The sequence below is a fragment of the Delphinus delphis genome, chromosome 9 (genome assembly GCF_949987515.2).
Source record: "Delphinus delphis chromosome 9, mDelDel1.2, whole genome shotgun sequence".
Taxonomy (NCBI): Eukaryota; Metazoa; Chordata; class Mammalia; order Artiodactyla; family Delphinidae; genus Delphinus; species Delphinus delphis.
In genome coordinates, this window is record NC_082691.1 from 48790449 (window position 1) to 48811330 (window position 20882).

Sequence of the window (20882 nt, forward strand, 5' to 3'; positions counted from 1 at the left end):
CAATATGTAAGTCCACAACTGAAAAATAGAAAGTAGCAGTATAGGAGTGCTTTTTATAAATAGGCTATTTTGTAAGTGAGTGGAGGAATAAAATTGAGTAGTCATTTACAGAAAGATTTTTCTTTCAATAAGAGGAATAAAGAATGGCTTCATGGAGGAGATGTTTTTGTTAAATTTCTTTTGGTTGCAAGAAACAGAATCTTGCCTGACTTGCCCAAGTAAAAAAAAAAGGGGTTGGGGCTTTTACTGTACAAGGATACAAGGGCAGTTCTTGGAACTTAAGTGTGGAAAGTACAGCTGAGCCTAATGAGAAACTGGAAGCAAGAATCTGTTGCCAAACAACAGAGGTTACTATAACTAGCCCATCAGTCAATAAGGTCTACAATCTTTGCTTTTCTCTGTGCATCTATCTTCATTTCTATGTATGGAATGGCTACTCTACTTCTGAGCGTGGTTCCTACAGAAGGACATCCTCAACCGTAAAGCCTACACCACCCAGGTCCAAGGCGGACCATTGGAGACTCACTAAAACTTCTGAATCCCAGTTCCAAACTCCAGAAGAGGGGATCTGAGTGTCTCAGCTTTGGTCAGGTGTCAGTCCTGGTCGTATTAGCAACGGTAAGAGTAGAAGCATCGTGTACAACAAGCAAAGCGGCAGGAGCCACTGCTGTGGTCAGAGGATGAAAGGAACTCTAAGAAGGAGGGGCATAGGCTAGGCAGAAACCCTAACAGGTGAACATCATATATTTTTAGGATAGATATGTTTTGGGCAAAAGAGATATGAGAATAGGTAGAGGAGAGGATTGAAGCAGAGCAAACAAGTGCAGGTCCTGTCTGGATACCAATACATGGCTCTGATTAGCCAGCAGGGAGAAAGTGAGGGAATGCAGTGTAAAATAAGTTTGGAAACATAAATTCTCTGACCTTCAGACCTAATGCCACTCCTCATCTTTGCCCCCTGTTTGAAGCAGCCAGGGTTCTGTTTGTCCTTTTCTGATGGTTGCTGTGTTTTGTACTGGTAGATTGCTTAGAGGATTTGAAAACCAACCTGTTCAGACCTGTCTGCAAAAGCTTATGGAGGTAAAGAAGTAAAAGGTTTGTATGAGCACCCAATTTGTCTCCTACTTAAGACTGTACAAGGGAACATTTAATATCCTAAATCCTCAATTAAACTGGTTTCTTAATTCCTTTTCCAAGTGGAGTTCTATCCAAATTTATACTTAAGAAGCATTTAAAGTACTTGTGAGAGAAAAAGTGATTTTTCAAGTGTCCAGTATAATATCAAATCCTGAATGCCATTGCTTGACAGAGGAAATAATTTTATAAGAGACTAGAAAAATTGCCTGGAAAAATATAAGGGTAAAAATATATCAATATTCTTTAACATAACAAATAAAATGGGCAAAGATATCTGAAGATAAATTTTTGAAAAGGTGAAAAGACACTAATAAACAATATTAGGAATAAAATAATCTATGATCCTTCAAAGATTAAAAAAATAGTAAATAGGCTAAGAGCCTACTCTATGTGATGCATTTAAAAACTCAGATAAAATGGATAGACCTCTAGAAAAAGTATGACTTACCAAAATTTACTTAGGAAGAAATAGGAAATGTAAACAGTCATAACCACAAAGAAAATTGAATCAGAAGTTAAAAATCTTCCTACATAAAAACGTTGTCTAGTCAGTGGGGCCAGCAATTTCCAGTAAACAGTCAAAGAAGAAATAAGTCTGCAAACATTCAAGGAAAAAAATTTCAATCTCACACAAACTATCTCAGTGTATAGAAAATTGGGGATATCCCTAGCTCACTTTATTAGGTTACTATAACTTTGATACAAAATCCAGTGAAGCATGGGAACAAAATTGCAGCTCATGAGCACAGATACAAAAATCAGAATATTAATAACACAATCCAGAAGTGTGTGTGTGTATGTGTGTGAGTGTTAAGATAATGCATGAGTTGGTTAATCCCAGGAGCGCAAGTTTGATTTTACATAAGAAATAAATTAATGTATATCACCATATTAACTAACGAGAGGAGAAATAATATAATCATCTCAATAGAAATCGAAAAAGCAGCTGATACAATTCCACATCCTTTTCTAAATTAAAAGAAAATAAATTAGAAATAAAAGAGAACATCCTTAAACTGACAAATGGTAGCTACAGAAAACCTACAGCTAGCATTGTATTTAATTATGAAATATTTAAAGAATTCCCTTTGAGCTTAAGAAAAAGACAAGGGTATCTGCTAACATTATTTGTATGATATTGTACTGGAGTGCTTAGCCAGTAATCAGACAAGAAAGAGTAATAAAAGGTATGAGAATTGGAAAGAAAGAAATGAAACTGTCATTTTTAATTTGTGGATATAATCTGTGTGTTAGAAACCCAAAAGAAACTACAGATAAATTACTAAAATTAATACGATAATTTAGCACAGTTACAAAATTTAAAACTCAATATGCAAAAATAAATTTCAACAAGCGTAAATGAAAATTTTTAAATATATCTACATCAAAATTATAAAATATCTAGTAATAAATATAACAAAATTGTTCAAGAACTTTATGAAGAAAATTATAAAACTCTACTGAAAGACAAAGAAAACCTAAGTAAACATAGATATATACATCATGTACATGGATGAAAAGACTTGATGCCATAGAAACACTAATTATTCTCAAACTGGTTGGTGATTTTGATGATATTCCTATTAAAATCCCAACAGGCATTTTGCGGTACTTGACAAGTCAATTTTAAAATTTATAGGGAAGAGCAAAGGGCCAAGAAGAAAAAGAAGAAGAAAAGGTACTTATTTTATCACATACTTAGAATTATTATAAAGCCATGATAATTAAGACAGAGGGTCTGATTATGGAACAGTCAAATGAAACAGAATAGAAAGTTTTAAACAGGTCTACTAGTATATGGATCTTTAATATATGACAGAAGGTGTGTAGCAGGTCATTAGAGAAAGAATGTACTTTTCAATAAATTATCTTGGCACACTTGGGTATCCACACGTGGAAAAATAAAATTCTATCCCTCTCGCACACTATATTCAAAAACCAGTTCCATTAAACTAATCTTAGATGAGAAAGGCAAAGCTAACAACAGAGGAGAGTGTTTTTATGACCTCCAAATGGGGAAGGATTTCTTAAAACACACAAACAATAAAGGAAAACTTAAATTCTATTGTTTTATTCAAAAGATATTAAAATAATTAAAAGAAAATACGCAAACTGGGAAAAATGATTTTTTGACACACAAAACCCACAAAAGATTAATCACCAAAATATGTTTTTTTAAAAAAATGTAAACCAAAAAACCTCTCTTACAAATCAATTAACAAGAAAGAGAACAATTCAAAAAAAAGGGCAACATTTTGAACAAGAACTCACAGATTAATAATCATAAATGAAAATAAACATGCGAAAAGATGCTCAACTTTATTAGAAATGACGAAGTGTAAATTCAAACTACAGTGAGATAAAATATCACACCCACAATGGAAATTAAAGTCTAGCAACATTACACACTTGTGAGGATGTGGGAAAAAGATGGATTTTATACAGCTGATAGAAGTGCCAATAGCTGCTACATCCACTTTTGAACACAATTTATATTCTAATAAACTTGAAAATGTGCATACCCCATGACCCAGGAATTCCACTCCTGGAAATCCATGCACATACATGCCAAGAGAAATACCCTAAAATGTACCTGGTAGTACTATTTATTATTTCAACAAACTCTGAGCAACCCAAATGCCTATCAACAATAGAATAGATAAATAAGTTGTGTGTTACTGCAATGAATTACTATGGACTAGAAATTTAATGGATTTCTGCTATATAAAACAACATGAATTTTTTAAAAGTTTGATAAAAAATAAATATTGCATGATTCCATTCATTTAAAGCCAATCTGTTGTTTAGAAATTCAAGGAAAAGGTAACGCTATTATGAAAAGAAATCAAATTATAAACATAAAATGCTGGGTCATCGTTATTTGAGAAAGGAAATGGGACACAGAAGAGAAAGGAACACACAGAAACTTCAACATTCTTGGTCATGTTCTGTTTCTTGCCTGGACAGTGGATAAGTGGATTTTCACCATATTTGTTCTTTACACTTTACACATATTCCATAAATATTTTTGTATTTATGGAACATCTCAGTTTTAAAATTCTTAAAAATTGTTTAGTATATCAAGCACAATAACAACTGTTCAACACTCTACAGTAGCACTGTCCAAGAGAGTCAGTGCCCTGGTCCAAGGATTCAACCAGCCCAGGCCAGTGACAGCAAAGTTCCAAATGCAGAAATGGATGCATTGAACCATTGTAGGCTGTCACACCCAGTCACCTCAGCTAATTTCTCTTGTTCCAATTCTTATTTTGTTAATCCATATCCCAATTACAAATTTAACATCCCACATAGATTTGCCCACAGGAGAGAGGGTACTGATCAACAAACATGAGTCACCAGAAAGCTTGATAGCTCCATTCCTCACTGTAATTTAAAGCTGGCATTCTGGCTGATATTTCAAGTTCTGTAAACATCCTCAGGGACAATCTATGCCTGTCGAAAAGATGGAAAAATGAATCATTCCAAGGACAACTGGAGGGGGAAACTGAGAAGGAGGCAGAGAAACAGAAGGGAAGAAGGTGGTCGTCTAAGCCATGTTTCAGATGCAATAACAAGAGACTTTATTATAGGGGCACTTAAACTGGTTGCAGGCTGAAATTTGAGTGTTTACAAAGCCAGTATATAACTTATAAGGTAGTAAGTGCTATTACGAAAGACAGCATCTTGTAGCGGAAAAAGCAAAGTTTTGAGAGTCAAATGTGACTCACATATTGGATTCCTCACTCATGGTGTGCCTAAGTCTCTATATATTCACCTGTAAACAGAGTTAATAATATTGGTGATGATTAAAGATAATATACTGCTCTTCTCAAAGGAAGGCAGCTTGGTAAAATGGAGGTGCTCTGGTTTTGATCCCAGACCCCACCCAGCCTGATTCCAGCTTCACCACCTTCTGGTTGTATGCTTTCCAAGACTCATTTTTCTCACTGATAAAATAGGGTAATGAGACGTACCTTGGGGATATCGTGAGACCTAGAGATAATAAGCCCAGTATTGACACTTCAGAAGTGTTCAACATAGCTTACATAATATTATTGTTACTGGATGTGGATTTGCTTTTTTAAAAAGCAAAATCAGAGATGTCTAGAACAGAGAGAGAGCCAGAGGGACTCTGGGCGCAAGGAGGAGGTGTAGTTACTACAGTGATAGGCCATTGCCATGAGCTGAGATAGCGACATGGGGCTGGCTATGGTAGCGTAAGGAGGAAGTGGGCATTAGTGACTCAGACATGGAGACTTCTACCCAAGGACAAATGTCGATTCACTGGAAAGAAGGGTGGGAAGAAGCAGTACTGCCAGTCAGTCCCAGAGAAAATTGAGTAGCAGATGGGTAATCAAAATAAAAACTCTGATCCAGATGTAGCTCAGAGTCATATAATATGGGGACTTAGATGGTAGCATAAGTCAAAAAACTGTGGCATAAGTCAAAGCATTAATCACATATTCCAAAGCTAGAGGCCACAAGATCAGCGTAAGGCTGATAGATGCAGAGCTGGCTTTGGCTTCTTAAATGTTCCAACCAGGCTAAAGTAATCATTTTCTCCTCTGCGAAAGGAATGCTCAGGAGCTCTGGGCTGACCTGGGGTACAATGTCTGCGGAATTCATGCTGGCAAGGGGATGGAGCACTGCTTAACCTGGGGCTACAGTACGTAGAGCAAAGGGAAAAGTTCTGTGTGGCAGCATACTGGACAAAACCTAGATGCTGGCCAGCCACACCATCCAGAATGCCAGAACACCATCCAGGCAGAGTCTTAGGCATTAGGATGGAAAGCTGGTTTCAAAAACTGTGCTGGTAAAGGTTTCTACAAATGACATTTTATAGGATGTGGGGGCTTGAGAAACACCATGTGTATGGGAAACTATCAAAGTCACAGAATTTGTTTGATGCCACTGTGCAAATGTCTACAAGTCCTAGTTATAAAGATGAAGGGGTTTTATCTGCAAGGAGCCAAGCACACCTCATTTTCAGAATGGCAGGAATTGGCAGTAAGGGTCCACAGTGGAATTGAGGCCCATGGCATGCCCCAGTCCCAAACCCACACTCTTTAGCTTTAGTTCTCTGCTAGTTCTCAGGAAAGACAGAGCAAAATGTTATTCACAAAGATGTCCGCCCCTGAGTTCCTGGCTATGCTGGATGCAAGTTTGGTCTTTAAAGAATAAAGATCAATTTCCTGAAAGAACTGTGTACGAAAGAGTGTGTCATTTCTAGGTACTGTGAAGAGTTCTATAAGTACTGTTGACTTGGAAAATCATTTTGAAGGGAATATAATTGTATTTCTTGAATGGGAAATTAATCCAATTTCAGAATAACTTTCAAGATCGTTTTTCTTCCCTACCTTCCTCTCACTGAGGACCTTAGAAACGTTCTAACATGGTAACGATCTGCTTTCAGCTGCTTAGGTTTACTCTAGAGCTTTAATTTCAACACATTCATCATGGTTTGAGTTGCAGTTTACTTATTGGCTTAAACGTGATTCCCTACTCAGGGCACCAAAGAGTGCTTTGATTTTACGTTTGGTAGGATCGGTAGTTCTTTCCTCTACCATTTGTAATCGCTTTACTTAATCATCAGCATCGCCCACACCCCGCCCCCCCAAATATCACTTGGATGCTTTTGAGCATTAATAACAAAGGTCTGCTTTTTCCAAATGCCCTCGAACTTGAAATAAATCCCCTCAAATTCTACCTCCCACACCAGGGGATTTATTCCATCTCCAGTTAGAGTGGGGTGCAAACTCTTGGGGAAATAACTAGATTTTCTAATCCCAGTGTGAAAAGTTTAATGTCTTAGTGTACAACTCAAGACTTTTAATTAATAATACTGCTTTGTGATTCTTCTATTTACCCTTTCTTTTACCTGACTAAATATTCAATTCATTCTAAAATGTCTATTTATTTCACCAAATACGACATCTCTAAGCTGCAAGATTTTAAAAAAATTAATTAATCTATTTATTTATTTATTTACGGCTGCATTGGGTCTTTGTTGCTGCATGAGGGCTTTCTCTAGTTGTGGTGAGCGGTGGCTACTCTTGGTTGTGGTGCACAGGCTTCTCATTGTGGTGGCTTCTCTTGTTGTGGAGCACGGGCTCTAAGTGCATGGGCTTCAGTAGTTGTGGCATGCGGGCTCAGTAGTTGTGGCTCACGGGCTCTAGAGTGTAGGCTCAGTAGTTGTGGTGCATGGGCTTAGTTGCTCCGCAGCATGTGGGATCTTCCCGGACCAGGGCTCGAACCCATGTCCCCTGCATTGGCAGGTGGATTCTTAACCACTGTGCCAGGGAAGCCCCTAAGCCATAAGATTTGTAAGTAAAGTTATCATAATTGTAAATTCTGGTGTTTGTTTCTCTCTAGTACCTTGGGGGGAAAATTCTTATGTACTTCTTTTGGTCTGGCTTGGACATAAGTTTAAATATTAAACTTATGTTTAAAAAAACATAAGTTTTTTAAACTTATGTTAAACTAAGCTCTTCCATTAAAAAATCTATCTATCTATAAAAAATAAAAAATCTACCTATCTATAAAAAATCTATCTAAAAAATCTAAGTTTAAACTTAAAGTTTAAACTTAAACTCTTCCATTAAAAAATCTATCTGCACCAGGCTCAGCCTCTACGGCCATCCAAAGTCCTGACATTTCTCTGGAATACTCCTTGGGTTTCAAACTTAAACTAGCTCCAAGCCGAATTTAAAGAATTGGACTTTTGTTTATATATGAGGAAAACAAAATTGCCTTTTTTAAAAAAATTAAACACACTGGAGCTGTGTTCTGAATGAGTTGCAGAATTTACCGCTTTTATTTGGGAAGACTTGTTTCTGGGTCTTACTGTCATTCTGTTAAAAAACTGCTTGTGGGGCTTCCCTGGTGGCGCAGTGGTTGAGAGTCCGCCTGCCGATGCAGGGGACATGGGTTCGTACCCCGGTCCGGGAAGATCCCACGTGCCGTGGAGCGGCTGGTCCCGTAAGCCATGGCCGCTGAGCCTGCGCATCCGGAGCCTGTGCTCCGCAACGGGAGAGGCCAAAACAGTGAGAGGCCCGCGTACCGCAAAAAACAAACAAACAAACAAACAAAAACGGCTTGTGGGCTAGTCTGGAAGAAAGAAACTGAGAAAAAGCAGGAGCTAAACTGTGTTGCATTATAACATTACAGGGATTCTTGACTTGCCCTTGGCAACTAGAGGGGAAGGAAGTATTAGGAACCCCAGGAAACACGAAGAAGTGGGAAGATGGAAAATTGCAGACCCCAGCAACCTGAGGCATTTGCGGCTAAAGAGAAAATGGCCCTGATAGACTCCCCTGTGTAGGGATTGGCCGAGTTCTTTAGGAATAGTGAAGTCAGCCATTCAGTTAGCTTCTTCATCTGTCCTGGGATCCTTCTATTATCCCCAAATCTTTATTAAAATCCTGTGATAATAGCAGCTGTGTTGTAGAGCTGCCTTGAGGAATGAAGGAGAAGGTGGCTTATGCACATTTGGAGCAAAGATGAAGAAGGGAGAGATCAGGCAGCAAGAGTGGTGACGAAACATGCATGGGTGGCTAAGGCAAGGCCAGAAGAAGGAATTCTGAGGGACAGATGACAACCAGCAGCCAGAAGAATATACACTTCTCCCACCCCAGGAGCCTCACGAGTATTAAAGAAGGTGCTGAACTTCCCAAAGCTACATGGCAAGGGTATGTAGCTGAAATAAGACATGTACCCAGAATACTGGAAGACTCAGAGATCTATGAATTATGTATAACACACAAATTTCTTTTTTTCTCTTTTAAAAAGTCAATAGTGGGTTTCCCTGGTGGCGCAGTGGTTGAGAGTCCGCCTGCCGATGCAGGGGACGCGGGTTCGTGCCCCGGTCCGGGAAGATCCCACATGCCGCGGAGCAGCTGGGCCCATGAGCCACGGCCGCTGAGCCTGCGCGTCCGGAGCCTGGCAACGGGAGAGGCCACAACAGTGAGAGGCCCGTGTACCGCAAAAAAAAACCAAGAAAAAAACTGGCCGTATCTTCAAATAAGGTCACATTCTGAAGTAATGGGGATGTCAGGACTTCCACAGATGAATTTAGGAGGACATAATTCAACCCGTAACAGTCAGATTCTCAAGATGGGTAGAAGGAGCTCTTCCTAATTGTACACAGAGCCCTGAAAATTCTGATCTGCTCTTCACATATTTCTTAAAAATGGACACATTTCTTCCCCTGCCTGCCCCAATCCCTAAGGGAGTATCCTGGCTTGGGAAGTCACGGTTACCAGTGAAAATGTGTGATATCTTTCAGGGGGTATTTGGGCAAAGCAGGAACCACTGGTCTTGGGGAATGTTTTAATAACCTAGACAATAAATATTTAATATGCTATTAAAATAAGATTTTTTTCTGTGTATCAACTACATGTAGATGAAAAGCTGAAAATAATTTTCCTTTTTTTTTTTTTTTTTTTGCGGTACGTGGGCCTCTCACTGCTGTGGCCTCTCCCGTTGCCAGGCTCCGGACGCGCAGGCTCAGCGGCCATGGCTCACGGGCCCAGCCGCTCCGCGGCATGCAGGATCCTCCCAGACCGGGGCACGAACCCGCGTCCCCTGCATCGGCAGGCGGACTCCCAGCCACTGCGCCACCAGGGAAGCCCTAATTTTCCTTTTATGGCTTCAGAACAAAGTGGAAAATTTACATGCAATGGCCATGGGATGGATTTATTTCCATAAAATGGCATTCTCTGCAGTTTCAATTTCATGCAAAGAATTCTAAGGGTTTAAAATGCTACTCAACAGATCCCTGCTTATTTGATGTGCAGTGAAGGAAACAGTTGTGAATTCTGGCTTAGTTTCCAATCTAAAAGGATTTCAGGAAAAGTGGTGTTTTCAGCTCTAAGGCTTAAAACTTAACTGTATTCTAGAATTAGATCAAACAGAAGACAAATTAAGATTTTCTATAGATTATATGGAGCCAGATTCAAAAGCTGATGTTAATTAAGACCATTTCACAGAGATTCTAGTGTACATTTTTAATGACGTGGACATGAGTAATTATCTTATTAAGTAGTATTGGGACCTTTCACAAACAGCTCAGATGTCAGAAGGGGGCCTAAATGCCTGTGTTCATCTATGCTCTTCCCATATCAACCTAGTGGAAACCCAGATTTGGAATTCAACCCCTTCCCAGATTTCCACAGGAATACCAATGACTTCAAGTATATATTTGGATATTGTACACACATTGAAGATCCAGGGATTACCAGGAGCTCTGAGCACAGCATTCTGCCAGTCCCTTTCCTCCTACTCTCTTTTCTGGCTTTCTCATTTTTATGTTTTCTCCACCCTCCCCCACCCCCGGCCCCAAGCCACACCATCCCTTCATTAACAATGCCAATTCCTCCTCTCAGTTTATGCACAGCATGAATTACAACATATCAAATTATTACCTCAAGTAAACACAGTGCTTTCCCTAAGAACAAACAGCAGAACAAACTTTTCTCTACTCCATTACACATTGACCATGGGTAACTTACTTAACCTCTCTAAATCTAACGGAATACAGTGAAAATCGCCCCATAAGATGAATTTGGCACATGACTGGCACTGACTTCCATCCTCTGATCAGCCCTTTCTTAATCAGGAAAAGCTAAAGTTTATTTGGGTGGGAAGAAAAAAATGAGTGACACCAGAAGAGGAAATAGTAAACAATCTCAAACCATTTGGGGAAAGCCGGGAAAGGAAAATAGACCTCTGAATCCCAAATATTCTCTTGGCCCAAACTGGCCAGTTAAATAGGAAACTTTAAAACACCAAACTTCAGCAGGCCCTGGGTAGTGTGGATTGCACACTTGGACCCTGGAACTTCCTGCATTTCATTAATCATGCAATAAGATGACTTTATATTTTACACAACTGAATTTTTAGACCTCACTTATCATATTATGGTGGGGTTTTATATGAATATGGAATTTTTTTAGGCCTTATATATCTTATTAAACTCTCAAAATAACTACCCCACTTAACAGTAGAAAAGGAAAAAAAAAAAAAACCCAGACACTTCTGAAGAAAGTAAGGGACTTAATAAATTGGTAACAAGAGTTGGGACTCCTACCAGTTCTTCTGATGGCAACTAGACTAATTCTTCCTGGACAGCATGCTTCGTTCCCCAGGAGATTTCATCAAGACTAGATAACAGAAAATTATTTTTCCTCCAAAACACTCGTTTGGAATGATACTCAGTTAATTATCTCATATTTCACCTGGCCTGTGTCCATATGTTTTAGAAACTTTGTGGGTCCATGCCTTCCTATTGGCGGCATCCAATTGCAAGCTGGGTCTAAAGCAATGTGGCAATATGGTGAAGTCAATCAAATAAGCAGTCATTTCAGTTAAATAAATAGAATGGGTAATTCTATGTCAGAACCACCCCCCCCAGTGAAATTTTCATTCCGTACTGGTATAAAGAATTTTGCAATAACATCAAAGTTGAAAGTGAGGAAAAACTGGTTCTGTAGTGATTTACAGGCTAAGATGTATAATAGTAATAATAATAGTGAGAAGAATAGCAAGAGATTCCATTTATTGAGTGCTTACTTTTTACCAGGTACTGTGCAAAACACATCGTAATTTAATCTTAATGAGAAAAAATTTTATAAATCTATTTTTGTCTTTTTCACTAGAAATGAAGAATTTTGCATTGATGATACACTAGCTAACATTTCCAAGAAAACTCTAGGCTTTGATGCCTACTCCCTGATCAAATAGGTAGATGTGAACAATTATGAGTAAAACTTCCAGTATTGCTGTCATATAGAAGAACAAGAACCACAAGAAATGACCACGATATCTGATTTAGTATTTGCTTCTTAAACAGATGCTGCAACATCTGTTTTCGCCGTTCATCCACCCTGCAGGTGTAAGTTAATGTTTCTTACGTATTGGGTATTTCTCACATGACAGAAAATACTCATATATTTTATGGAAAAACCTCATTCAAAGCCAGGAGCAAGTTTCACCATGATACTCTAGTGTAATTTGCCTGTGTTTATGGCATTGCTTTCTCCCTGCTCTCACAAATAACTTCAACCTGTCTTCTAGACAAGTAGAGATACTGGAGCAGTTTCAGTCTTAAAGTTCCTGTAGCATAATTCTTTAATGAGGACTTCTATACCTAACCCCGAAACCATGTAGTCTGTTGGTATGATCAGCAGAAGGATTTGGAAATCAGAACAAAAATACTGGCCATCAAGTGATAGACTACATGTTGGCATTTTGATGATAGGCAGACTGGGTTTGAACCTGCCTTCTGCCGTTTATTAACTGTGTGACCTGAGATGTTTTACCTGTCTTCTCTAAGCTTTAATTTTTCATCTTTAAAATGAAGATAAGAACAGTGTCTGTCTCATAGGGTCAGTGTGAAGGTTCAGGGAGTTAAGGCACATAGATGTGTTAACATAGTGCCTGGCACATAATAAGAGCCTAGTAAACATTACTTATTATAATCACTCCTCTCTCTGCCACTTTGTGCAAATTTGGCCAAGTCATTCAACCTCTCTAACCTCTGATGCTATAAGGAAATAGATTAAACTAGATGTTTTCTAAAATCTTTTTCTGCTCTAATTTTCTGTGAGTCGAAATCATTCTGCACATTCATAGGAATATAGTTAGCACTCACCAAATACTCAATATGTTCCTCTACATTTCTCAGCATTGTACTTGAGTTGAGACCTCATAACCAGTTCTGGCCAATGGAAATATGAGCATAAATGATGCCCAAGGCTTCTCTGGGTCCAAGGCAGTTATGAGCATGTGTGAATTCTTGCATTCCTGTTGTTGCAATATGGAAGCAGCTGGATCTCTGAGATACCACTAAAGAAAATTTGCCTGGCCTGCACTTGACTGTGACAAGAGTAAGAAATAATTCTTTGTTGTGTTAAGTAAATGAGATTTTAAAGTTTGACTGTTAAAGCAGCTAGCAGGTACTTGCCCTGACTTATATAGTACTCAAAGGCCTCCACAACCTATATCTTAAAATTGTTATGTAGGTAAAACTTTTTAAAAATAAGGCACACTATTCCTGGGGAGGGGGTGGAGTGGCGGGGAGAAGAAAGGAAATGTAATTAAAGATCAACATGTGGCCTGAGAGGCATGCATGAAAAACATGAAGAGGCCAAGAAGCTAAATAGGGCATTGTTTTATGTGTAGCTCCAGGCTTTTTTGGCATTTACTAGATGCCACCCTTTTTCCCATTAGCTTGGTTTATTTCAATTAGGTGTATTTCACTGTACAGGTAGGATGGCTCTGACTGTTAAGTTAGAAATTCCTGAGTCTGTTTTTACAACACCTTAACATTTCTCCTGGTTTTCACTGGGCATTGCAAAATTCTTAAAGCATAATTAATTTTACTATAATTACACTAATTATAAGAAGAAAAACATTTCACACCAGAGGTAAAATGGAAAGGCACACAATATCTGGTGTCCCTGCCTCACAAGATTGTTGTGAAGACCAAAGTAGATACCAGAGGTTGAAAATTATTAAGTGTCACACAACAAAGTGAGGTTACACAACAAAGTAAGTGTTACACAACAAAGACACTAGAACTTATGAAGGAGGCTGGATATCTGATATGGGAAACCTATATTTTTAAAGAGAAGACACTGGTGAGAGTCAAAATACGAAGCATGGTTAGAGATCTACACAGGAACTTTAATAAGAAGAGCCTAACTTCACGCTACAGAGTATACCTAATTTCACTAACTATTCTCTTCCTTCAAAGAGAAAGCTACTAAACTTTATATTTGAAAAAATAATAACACCTTCTTCAGAATAATCGAAATTATAAGAGCAGTGAGAATGGCCTTTCTAAGCAGCTACATATTTACACATCTCTGGATAGTTTAGGGAAACTGGGATTCTCTGAGAGTTTGCATTCATATTTTCTTAACAAAGAATATAGCACTGGTAGGCACACATCAATGTCATTTTATTAATATTGATTTAAATGTGAATTTCAAAAGTAAATAAATACCAGTGATTCAGCTCTCCATGTCATTTATCAAGATGGATTTATCCAAGCCATTTGTGATTTGGATGGAATGTTGGAACAGGGACCACTGCTCCATAACAAACAGGATAGATGAAAATCTCAGATGACTGTTGACCTAATACAAACAAAATATCTCCTAGTTGCATTGGTTGTTGCCAAGTCCCAGTGGAGTGCTAAGAATAAATACAGCACAAGTGCGGAAAGGGGTCTGCTTGACTTTGTTTGTGATTGTGCAAGTGGATGAGAGATAGGACTGTGTGCTGATCTCCGCCACTGCATGGAAGCCACTGGCTCACTGACGTCAGTGCTCAGAACGCGGTGTGCTGTGAAAGCAGTAGTCCCTCACAACATAAAAGGGAAAAGTAAATAATATGACCTGAAGAAGAGAACGAAGCTTGAGGCAATACATCAGGTCACTGAGGCAGGAATAATACTTCACTGTACCAACAGTTACCATCCAGTGAGGCCCTGCTTGGACTCTGATAGAGTGGGTTTTCCCAAAAGGGAATTGGTGGATGGTCCGAAGAAGCACTTAGCAGCATCACATTCATTTTAGAAGAGCAATGATCCATGTATTCTCCAAGACTTTGAGCAAGGTACATTGTGTAATTTACAGGAGACTTGCTTCTCCAAAGTCTGGCCAACAGTGGCCGGTTCATCTCATATTCAAGCTGTATATAAAGAGGCAAAAATTCAGGTTGAATCGTTGTCAGTGACTCTAGATTAGATGTAACTAATCGCCAAAATGGTCTCACCACATGGATATACTAAACAGCTTTTTTGCTCCTCACCCAGTGTCTAGCAATCAGTGAAGGGGTCACTGCCAATAGGGATAGAGAACAGGGAATGGGAGTGAGAAGAGTGAAGTGTAAGACCTGGAGAAGGGAGAGAGTGGGTGAAGAACCATGGGGGCAGCTCTGATCCGTGCATTTCAATAATTTGGTCTTCTGTGACCATAAATTCCCTGAGTGGAGGCAGGGAAGACTTGTTAGCAAACTGGACATGCGTCTCCCTGAAAAACACACACACACACACACACACACACACACACACACACACACACACACACACACACACACACACACACACACCCCCTGAGGAACATGTTAAATATATCTCAGTTCCATCTTAAAAAATTCAATCTTTTCAAGCCAGAAGAAAAGATTCTCAATATAGCCTAAGACCCCAAATCTGTTCAATATCAAGTTTGCTCATATTGTCTGATACCCTGATATGAAATATAAGATGGTTGGATGGGGCTCGGTGACATTCTTATTTTATTCAGCACATGTACAATTTTGTTGTTTACTATTGCTTCTTGACTCCATAGATTTCTTCCAGGTTTAATTTCCTTCTTGCTGAATTAGATCAATCAGTAGTTCAAAAGCAAAGAGCTATGTGTAGTAAAAATTACTTTTTAGATGTCTGGGATGTTTCTATTTTAATTCTTCAATGGTAGGCTAAATAGTTAGAGTTTTAGGTAAAAGCTAATTTTTTTCTCAGCACTTGAAAGACGTTTCTTTGCTTTGTGGCACCCACTGATACTGAACAGAATTGTTTTGTCAGTCTAAATATCATTCCTTTATAAGCAATATGATTTTTCTGTTGATCAGCATTTAAGGTTTTCTTTTTGCCTATTCTGCAACTGCTCCTTCTCCATGAGCTCCTTCAGACTCGGGCTTTTGATCTATCTTAAGTCGTGGAAACTACTTAGCCATGATCAATTTTTTTTAGTATCTTCTTTTCCTTTATTCTTTATATTCTCTTTCTGGCACTCCACTAAGATATATGACAGAGATTCTCAAACAATGTATCTCTTTCATGTTCTCTGTTTCTGTGTTGCATTCAGAGTGATTTTCTCAGGTCTGTCTTTCAATTCATTAATTTCTTCTTCAATGAGTGTAGTCTACAGTTAATATATTATTAACTTTTTTTAGCAGGTTTATCAAAATATAATTCACATACCACACAATTCACTCATTTAAAGTGTACAATTCAATGGTTTTTAGTATATTCTCAGAGCTGTGTGAACAATAGCACAATAAATTTTAGAACATTTTCATCACTCCAAAAGAAACCATGTTCTCTTTAGGTATCAAATTTTAGAACATTTTCATCACTCCAAAAGAAACCATGTTCTCTTTAGGTATCACTTCCCAAACACTCCCAGCCCTAGATAACCACTGATTTACTTCTGTCTGTATGGATTTTTTCTGGACATTTCATATCAATCAAACAATATGTGGTCTTTTGTTTATGGCCTCTTTTGTTTAATATATTTTCAAGATTCATCTCTTTTGTAGCATGTGTCAGTACTTTATTCCTTTTTATTGCCAAATAATATTCCATTGTGTGGCTATACCACTTATTATTTATCCATTCATCAGCTGATGGGCATTTGGGTTATTTCTATTCTTTGGATATTATGAAGAATGCTAAAAAAAAAAAAAAGAATGCTGCTCTGATCTTTCATGGACAACATTTTTTGGTGGACATATGTTTTCTTGGGTGTAGGAATGGAGTTGCTGGGTCATAGGGTGACTATATGTTTACCTTTTGAGGAATTTCCAGGTTGTTTTCCAAAGCGTACAATTTTACATTCCTAACAGCAGCATATGGGGGTTCTAATTTCTCCATATTCTCTCCAATACTTACTCTTCATAAATTTGTGTCATCCTTGCACAGGGGCAATGCTAATCTTCTCTGTGTCATTCCAACTTTAGTATATGTGCCTCCCAAGCAAGAACTTACCCATATTTTTATTATATATATATATATGAAGTGGTATCCCATTATGTATGGTTTTGAGTTACCATTTGTATATCTTTTTTAGAGACATGTCTATTCAGACCCTTTGTAATTTTTAAAATTAGATTATTTGTCTTTTTATTTTTGAGTTGTAAGAGTCCTTTATGTATTCTAGATGCAAGTCCCTTATTAGATTTATGATTTGCAAATATTTTCTCCCATTCAGTGGGATGCCTTTTCACTTTTTTGATTATGTTTCTTGCAGCACAAAAGTTTTAGTTTTGATAAAGTCCAATTAGTCTATTTTTTTCTTTTGTTCCTTGTACTTCTGTTTTTATATTTCAAAAACCATTGCCAAATCCAAATCCAACAGATCTATGCCCACATTTTCTTCTAAGAGTGTTATATTTTTACCTCTTACATTTAGGTCTATGATGCACTTTTACTTAATTTTTGTATATGATGTGAAGTATAGGTCCAACTTCTTTTTTTTTTTTTGCATGCAGATATTCAGTTGCCCCAGTATCATTTATTGAAAAGACTATTCTTTCCCCCACTTAATTTTTTTTGGTACCTTTGTCAAAAGTCGATTGACTATAAATGGAGGGTTTATTTCTGGACCCTTAATTCTACTCTATTGATCTATATGTCTGTCCTTATGCCACTGCCACACTGTCTTGATTATTGTAGCTTTACAGTAAGTTTTGAAATTGGGAAGTGTAAGTCCTTCAACTTACAACTTTGCTCTTCTTTTCCAAGATTATTTTGACTCTTCTAGTTTTCTCAAATCTCCATATGAATTTTATGATCAGCTTGTCAATTTTTGCAAAGAAACTAAGTCTAAGTTTGATAAGGATTACATCAAATCTGTAGATCAATTGGGGGAGTATTGCCATTTTACCAACATTGTCTTCTGACACATGCACATAAAATGTCTTTCCATTTATTTTCATCTTCATTAATTATTTTTAACAATGCTTTACAGATAGCAGAGTATAAGTTTTACAGTTCTTTTGTAAAATTTATCATATTTTATTCTTTTTTAAGCTATTGTAAATAAATTTCTTCATTTCATTTTAAGATTATTCATTGCTTGTGTATAGAATTACAATTAATGCTTTTAAATGAGGTATAGTTGATTTATAATGTTATATTAGTTTCAGGTGTACAACATGGTGATTTAAAATTTTCATAGATTATACTCCATTTAAAGTTATTATAAAATATTGGCTATATTCCCTCTGCTGTACAATATATCTTTATAGTTTGTTTTATACCTAGTAGTTTGTACCTATTAATCCCCTACCCCTATCTACAATTGATTTTTGTATATTAATATTATAACCTGTAATCTTTCTGAATTTATCACTTCTAATAGTTTTTAGTGGATTGCTTAGGATTTTCCAAATACAAGATGATGTCATCTGTGAATAGAAACAGTTTTACTTCTTCCTTTCCAATCCTGAAGCCTTTTATTTCATTTTCTTGGTTAAATGCACTGGCTAGAATCCCCAGCACAATGTATACTAGAAGTGATGAGAGCAGACATCTTTGTCTTGTTCCTGACTTCAGGGGAAAAGTCTTCAGTCTTTCATCAACAAGTGTGTTATTAGCTGTGGACTTTTCTCTGATGCCCTTTATTGGATTGAGAAAGTTCCCTTCTATTTCTAATTTTTAAAGTGCCTTTATCATGAAAGGGTATTGGATTATGTCAAATGGGTTTGCTTCATCTATTAAGATGATCATGTGGTACTTTGTTCTTTATTAATATTACATATTACATTAATTAATTTTCAGATGTAAAAACCAACTTTGCATTAATCCCACTTGGTCAAGGTATATAATCCTTTTAATATGTTGTCAGATTTGGTTTGCTGTATCTTGTTGAGGACTTGCATCTATATTCAAAAGAGATATTAGTCCATAGTTTTCCTTTCTTCTGACATCTTTTTCTGGATTTGGTATCAGCATAAAAGTGGTCTCATAAAATGAGTTGAACTTGTTCATTCCTCTTCTATTTTTTGGAAGAGTTTATAAAGAATTGGCATTAATTCTTTAAATGTTTGGTTAAATTCACCAGTAAAACTGTCTAGGCCTCGACTTTTCTTTGTGTATAGTTTTTTTGGTTACCAACTAAATTTATTTATTTATTTATCTTTTGTTACAGGTCTATTAAGATTTTATATTTCTTACTGAGTCAGTTTTGGTAGTTTGTGCCTTTGTAGGAATTGGTCCATTTAATCTAACTTATCTAATTTATTGGCATATAATTGTCCATATTATTTCCTTTTAATCCTTTTTTGTTTCTGTAAAGTTGGTAGTGATGTCCCCACTTTCATTTCTGATTTTAATAAGTTGAGTCCTCTTTTTCCCTTGGTCAATCAAGGCTAATTTTTGCCAATTTTGTTAATTTATCAAAGAACCAATTTTTTATTTCATTGATTTTTCTCTATTGTTTTCCTATTCTCTATTTCATTAATTTCTGCTATAATTTTTATCACCAAATGAGAAGGAAAGCATAAGCTATCTTCTTTTTTTAACTTTTTATTTTATATTGGAGCATAGGTGATTAACAATGTTGTGTTAGTTTCAGGTATACAGCAAAATGATTCAGTTATACATATACATGTATCTATTCTTTTTCAAATTCTTTTCCCATTTAGGTTGTTACATAATATTGAACAGAGTTCCCTGTGCTATACAGTAGGTCCTTGTTGGCTATCCATTTTAGGGAGTTTGCGATTGACGTGACAAGCTATCTTTTTTGTAATCCAGTCTTATTAATGAAAATAAGCAAAGCCCCGAACTTGCACTATAGGAAACTAATTATTGCTTCAAACCATCTCTAGACCTTCAAGCACCCGCTGCAGAGGTTGGTTTATGTGTATAGGAGTCTGAAATCCAAAGACTAGGAGGAGGAGAAAAAAAATGTCACCCTTTGACAGTGCTTCTCATCAAAATCGTCACATAATACAATAAGGCATTCTGCAGAGGTAGGACCTCCACCCTTCCTCTCTCTCTAAAGTAAGTTTGTAAATGCTTCACTAATCAGGCTAAATTTATTTCATCTGCTCCTACCCAGTGTCAGTGGAGTCTTTAAAAGATTTTGTCTACCAAATAAGCTTCATATACATTAAACAATAAACAGTTTGTTCTGCCTATATTATTACTATTTTTTGGTCAATGTTAATCCATTTTTCAAATGATTTATTAGAAGTAATATGATAGTATTATAAAATCACAAAAATTACTAAATCAGTGTGACCTGAGAAAGTTTTGTAACCTCTGGATTATCTATTTTCATTTTCCCCCCATAGTCTTATTAAGGATAACCGCATGGGTTTTATTAAACTTTCTGAAATATTAAAAAGAGCTCCAAGAACATTTCTAACCTCATGAGCCTCAGATTGGTAACTGATTGATGAAGGTGTCTCTAAAATCACACCAATAGAATAAAACCGTATTTTATTGGTAAGTACATGCTCCATGGTGATACCCTTATGGTGATATAATACCTCCTGCTCTTGATCACATTTCCCAAAGATATTTTTCTAGAGGTAGAGAAGGAGCAAAAGGTGCGATTAACTTGTGACACGTTTGGGAACACTTCATTTATTCTACAAAAATTGATTGAGCATACACTGTGGCATATACTGTGTGCCAGACATGAGTGAACAAAACAAAGAAACCCTGACTAATATTCTAAAATCTAAATGCTTAATATAATATCAGATAATGGTAAGTGCCGAGAAGAAACATAAAAGAGGGGATTCACGGTGTCAGGGAGTGAGGTATGCTATTTTGAAAAGGATAGTCAGGAAAGGCCTTGGATATGAGAACATTTAAGTAGAGATCTGAATGAAGAGAGAGCCATATAAGTAATTGGAGAGAGTTCCAGGCAGAGGGTTCCAGCAGCTGTAAAGGCGAGAGCATGTATGGCATTCTAGATAGGAGTTTGCATCTTGTAAGTTTT

At 37.1% G+C, this 20882-nt stretch overlaps 1 protein-coding gene and 1 pseudogene across 7 annotated transcripts in view; both read right to left on the reverse strand.

The window, feature by feature from the left end:
• DYNC1I1 (dynein cytoplasmic 1 intermediate chain 1) overlaps positions 1-20882 on the reverse strand; it is a 526791-nt gene that overhangs the window by 444633 nt on the left and 61276 nt on the right. The window contains exon 2 of one of the 7 annotated variants that reach the window (XM_060020481.1): positions 4495-4590. The exons of the other annotated variants lie outside the window; for them this stretch is intronic. The gene's annotated coding sequence lies outside the window, so the exon portion shown is untranslated. The remainder of the gene's footprint in view (positions 1-4494; positions 4591-20882) is intronic. 7 annotated transcript variants of the gene reach the window in all.
• On the reverse strand, positions 16808-16908 carry LOC132431440 (U6 spliceosomal RNA; annotated as a pseudogene).